Source organism: Pinus tabuliformis, chromosome 3_2 (assembly GCF_031772625.1).
Source record: "Pinus tabuliformis cultivar Carrire ecotype Pingquan chromosome 3_2, CPIR1, whole genome shotgun sequence".
NCBI lineage: Eukaryota > Viridiplantae > Streptophyta > Pinopsida > Pinales > Pinaceae > Pinus > Pinus tabuliformis.
The window spans coordinates 698762677-698768668 of record NC_142302.1 but is presented as its reverse complement, the minus strand read 5'-3'; the positions used below and the strand labels follow the sequence as shown (position 1 = coordinate 698768668).

The 5992-nt window shown below is 36.1% G+C and overlaps 1 long non-coding RNA gene across 1 annotated transcript; it reads left to right on the top strand.

Annotated features, from left to right (window-relative positions):
- The first annotated feature begins 447 nt into the window (after positions 1-447).
- LOC149182539 (uncharacterized) lies at positions 448-1272 on the top strand. The gene is made up of 2 exons (XR_016257628.1): positions 448-522; positions 702-1272. It is a non-coding gene; the product is annotated as an uncharacterized LOC149182539 (long non-coding RNA).
- The last annotated feature ends 4720 nt before the right edge of the window (positions 1273-5992 follow it).

The window sequence follows — 5992 nt, the reverse complement described above, 5'->3', positions numbered from 1 at the left end:
CAAGGGAATGAACAATGTCAACCTTAATATCCTCCACCATAGTACCCATCTTAGATCTAGAGATAGCTGGTGTGGTAGGCTTGACTAGTTGAGGATTAGGACTCCTTAGGCTCTTATCCTTCTTGCTGGAAGATATAGAATATTTCTTAAAAATATTATTTATTTCCTCATATGATAATGTAGATATTTCCCCATTAGCCAAAAGATTGAGTGTGTCCATATATTCTTATCTCACTCCTCGACGAAGCACAAGTTTGAGGGACTATTCATCTGTTGTTTTGCAGCATAGAATATACAAATATTAATGTCTTTGTGAAATCCATTTCCACTTTTCTGTGGAATGTTTGACATTCATGCTTTACTTAGAATTTAAACATAATCTTTATGTGCAGATTGGCAGGCTGGAAGACATACGGTCTCAAACACTTCGTGGAATTATTGTTGTGCAAAAGTGTTTAAGAGGTTATCAGGTCCGCAGTTATTTCAAGGAACTAAAGAAAGCTACAATTTTGGTTCAATCATGTATGCCCTCCATCTTATGCTTTCTTTTATGTAGGTAAAAAGAAACTTATACTCTGTTTGTCTTTAAGAAGCAGGCATAAATTCCATGCAGCCTATATATTGCATTGTAAGATAAGAATGTATGTGTTGATGCTTGATCAAGTTCTGTACTTTAATACTGCACTTCTTTATATGTGCAGGGCTGAAGGGTAAAAGAGTGAGGAAGGAATATGGGGTGTTGAAGCATAGAAACAAGGAAGTAGTCACTATACAAAAGGATGTGAAATTCATGATTGGCAGACAACAATACCTTACAGCTTTGACATCAACAATTGTAATCCAGGCATGTAAAATAGAGATATATCCATCTACTAAGATATTCTCATTTTTTAAAGAGATGGATTTTATGGATTTTGTTCAAGGAGGGGTATACAATTGCATCATTTGAGGCTAGAAATATGTTGCAGCAATGTGTGGTTGGCTTGCTAGAAGGAACATCGTGATCAGACAACAGTCACCAGAAAGAATCTCTGCATTAAATATCTTTGCAGAGAGATACTTTGGAGATTTATGTAAGAATGAAACAAAAATCGATGCCAAAGTTAAAGGAATGGAAAGGGTACTAGATCTACCAAAAGTAAGTCAAAATTTATAGGCATTAGAAGTAAAGGTACGAGCTGGCTTTTTTTGGTTACTACGAAAGTTCAATATACCTGGATTTCAAGCTCCAAGTAAGGTATACAATTTAATAGAAAACTCACGGTTTTGATCTTTGCTTATCTGTTTTTATATATGATTTCTTATAGTAGTCCTCTGAGAATGATTTGGAAGATAAGAAGATATTCAAGGGTCAACATTATTTCATTTCATATCTTAAAAGTCATGTAGTGGATGTAGAGACACTTTTGAAAGAAAAGGAACATGAAAACGCTATCTTATGCCAAAAAATACATCAATACGAAACTTGGTGATCAACATATGATGTCAAACTAGCCTCCGTTGAGAAAATGTGGCAGAATAATATGACTTCATTACAGCAAAGTCTTGCTTCACTGAAAAAAGCTTGGCAGTTGATAGAATGGTTATCCAACAGGCAAAGGAAAAAGACAGTGATTTAGACATTTACCCTAGCGTGTCTCAAGAACATGTTAGAAGACATATTCCACCACATAATGATGACTTTGATTGGGATGAAGATACTTAAGCTGAAACAAAGACTCCTGATCCTCATCACGCACCCTAGAGTCATCTTCAGGATTCAAAGTTTGATCTTACTTTGGAACATGATGTAGAACATGCTGCTATTGGTCAGCTGGTAAAGAAGTTTAAATATAAGACACAAGTTTTCAATTATGATGCAATTGTTTTGTGGAGGCGAAGTCAGGGAAGGGTCTGGAAAATATTCATCCTAACGTAGAACTTGAGAAACTGAAACAGAGATTTGATATATGGAAAAAATACTTCAAAGATCAATTGTGTTACACTAAGATAATTCTGCAGAGGCAGGGGAGTGAAAATTCTACTGCAGAAAGGGGAAAGAAGAAATGGTGGGGAAAGAGAAGCACCTAGTAGAGTTATAATGGTAGCTCAGAAGCATGGAATCTATTATCAATTTTCAAATAAAGAGGAAGCATGGGTGAGATATTTGTTATGATATGTTAAACTGTTATTTTCCCTTTCACTATCTTCCTTGTATGGTAGCAACTAGTGTGGATTCACCTATGACTTTGAGATAAGTTACCTATCTCCAATAAAAACGAATTTCTCTACTGAACGCAGCTAATGTTGGATAATCAGCCCTAACTTCCATTGACTCTGATTGATGGCTTTAGACAAGGGATGAAGTGCAATGCATGGATGAGAAATGCCTCAATACTGTGTTTTCCCAGCATTTGTGTAACTCTATACACAATAGAATTAGTATGGGTTAAATTGTAGGTTAAAGAAATGAACCTCGGCATCAACAGTCATTGTCATCGATTCCTTGTACACCATGATACGAGAATTATAGTCCCGACTACTGATAACAACCCTTCCATCTCCCCCTAGGCAGGAAAAACGATTAAGGGAATGAGATCAAGCACTCATAAGTTTCATCTTTCTCCCTTTCTTCACTTCATATGCAAATTCTTGGAGGAGTTCATCCTCAGACTTGGGGAAAACGCCCTTTGAAACCTTGCAGGTAGTTTCACCCTCCCACATCCTTTGTGAGATGGTAGCCCTTGGAAACGAATTGAACAGGTGGTGGTGGGCATGTAGCTAAGAAAATATAGGTCTGCAATGAAATTATAAGAATGAATGCCACCTATGATTCACCTTCCTGAGTTGCGCCATCGATTGACTCAAAATTATGGGGCTGCATGAACTCTGAACCTCAATTATACAACTCGAGTTAGGCAGTGAAATTCTTGACCACACCAAGTTTGACAATGTGGGTCTGCCGAGACCTGCCTTCTTTTCAGTGGCTTTTCAGAGGGCGTTTCAGGGTTACTAGCTTCTAAGCCAGCAAGATTTTCTAACTACCCAAAAGAGAGTTGAAACTCTGTTTCCTGTCCTCCCTTTGTCCTTCCCCCATAAAAACTACTTTAAAGGAGGAATTTGTCAATTACAAAAAAGCCTTGTTTCATTGCAAAAAAGCTTGGCAGTTGATAGAATGGTTATCCAACAGGTAAAGGAAAAATATGGTGATTTAGATATTTACCCTGGCGTGTCTCAAGAACATTTTAGAAGACATATTCCACCAAATGATGATGAATTTGACTGGGATGAAGCTACTTCAGTTGAAACAAAGACTCCTGATCCTCATCACGCACCCTAGAGTCATCTTCAGGATTCAAAGTTTGATCTTAGTTCAGAACTTGATGTAGAACATGCTGCTATTAGTTAGCTGGTAAAGAAGTTTAAAGATAAGACACAAGTTTTCAATTATGATGTAATTTTTTTGGTGGAGGTGAAGTCAGGGAAGGGTCTGACAAATCTTGATCCTGACGTAGAACTTGAAAAGTTGAAACAAAGATTTGATATATGGAAAAAATACTTCAAAGATCAATTGCTTCACACTAAGATAAATTATTCTACAGAGGTAGGGGAGTGCAGATTCTACTGCAGAAAGGGCAAAGAATAAATGGTGGGGAAAGAGAAGCACCTAGCAGAGTTATGATGCTGGCTTAGAAGCATGGAATCTATTATCAATTTTGAAATAAAGAGGGAGCATGGGTGAGAAATTTGTTATGATGTGTTGTACTGTTATTTTCCCTTTTGTTGTCTACTTCGTACAGTAGCAACTAGTGTGGATTCATCTACGACTTTGAGACAAGTTACCTATCTCCAATAAAAACGAATTTCTCTACTGAACGCAGCTAAAAAGGTTATAATGTTGCATAATCAGCCCTAACTTCCATTGACTCTCATTGATGGGTTCAAACAAGAGATGAAGTGCAAAGCATGGATGAGAAATGCCTCAATATATTGTTCTGCCAGCATTTGTGTAACTCTATACACAGTAGAATTAGTGTGGGTTAAATTGCAAGTTAAATAAATGAATCACATCTAGCAAATGACAAAGAAAATCACAATCAAAAGAAGCTAACAGTCTCAAGAAAGAAGATTGTTCCAATTGTATGGGTTTAGTGCCATCGCAATAAAAACTTGAAGCTTGTAGATTTCTGTCTATGTATTTTTTCCAGTAAAATGTGGTGTATATTAGTCCAATTTCTTTTAGGTGTATGATGTTAAGCATGTAGGGAAGTGATACATATGCCTCTATCCAGAGAGTTTTGATTCGTTTAAAAGAAAAATCATTGTAATCTATTGTCTGAGATATTATACTGGCTATTTTGATGTCTTCTTAGGGAGAAATCGAGGATAATTTCTCTTGACTGAGGATCAACAAGTTTCGTTTTGGTGCTTCTTATCAAGAATTTTCTCTAGATGCTCTCTTGTACAGCCTAAGATCTCATGAAGCTTATCTTCATAATAATGGAAGAATTGAGTTCCTCCAGTTATTCTACCTTTGAGAAGACTGCATCCTCTCCCATATTTTCAAGGCCTAAAAGCTAAAGCAAATGCAACACAACTACAAACATACATAGAAATTTGTCTTTGTATTATGTATGAATTCATTCATCACATGATGCAGCCAAATCTTGTGATTGTAACTTTTAATTCTTGTGCTATAAGTTTTAAATTCTGATTCGATTTTTTATCCTTATTATCATTCTTGCAACACATGGGGCAGAAAATGGCTAAGATTTTTTAGCTCCTCTCTTTTCCTCTTTCATTGAAATGTGTCCATTTGCATTGCAAGGGAATGAACAATGTCAACCTTAATATCCTCCACCATAGTACCCATCTTAGATCTAGAGATAGCTGGTGTGGTAGGCTTGACTAGTTGAGGATTAGGACTCCTTAGGCTCTTATCCTTCTTGCTGGAAGATATAGAATATTTCTTAAAAATATTATTTATTTCCTCATATGATAATGTAGATATTTCCCCATTAGCCAAAAGATTGAGTGTGTCCATATATTCTTATCTCACTCCTCGACGAAGCACAAGTTTGAGGGACTATTCATCTGTTGTTTTGCGGCATAGAATATACCAATATTAATGTCTTTGTGAAAACCATTTCCACTTTTCTGTGGAATGTTTGACATTCATGCTTTACTTAGAATTTAAACATAATCTGTATGTGCATATTGGCAGGCTGGAAGACATATGGTCTCAAACACTTTGTGGAATTATTGTTGTGCAAAAGTGTCTAAGAGGTTATCAGGTCTGCAGTTATTTCAAGGAACTAAAGAAAGCTACATTTTGGTTCAATCATGTATGCCCTCCACCTTATGCTTTCTTTTATGTAGGTAAAAAGAAACTTATGCTCTGTTTGTCTTTAAGAAGTAGGCATAAATTCCATGCAGCTTATATATTGCATTGTAAGATAAGAATGTATGTGTTGATGCTTGATCAAGTTCTGTACTTTAATACTGCACTTCTTTATATGTGCAGGGCTGAAGGGTAGAAGAGTGAGGAAGGAATATGGGGTGTTGAAGCATAGAAACAAGGAAGTAGTCACTATACAAAAGGATGTGAAATTCATGATTGGCAGACAACAATACCTTACAGCTTTGACATCAACAATTGTAATCAAGCATGTAAAATAGAGATATATCCATCTACTAAGATATTCTCATTTTTTCAAGAGATGGATTTCGTTCAAGGAGGGGTATACAATTACATCATTTGAGGCTAGAAATATGTTGCAGCAATGTGCGGTTGGCTTGCTAGAAGGAACATCGCGATCAGACAACAGTCACCAGTGAAGTCACATGACACGAGGACACGAGTCACGAAAGACACGTAAATACGAGTATTCAATAAAAAACGCAGCGACCTGGAAACAGGACACGAGGGACACGTTTTATATATATATATACATATATACATATATATATATATATATATATATATATATATATATATATATATATATATATA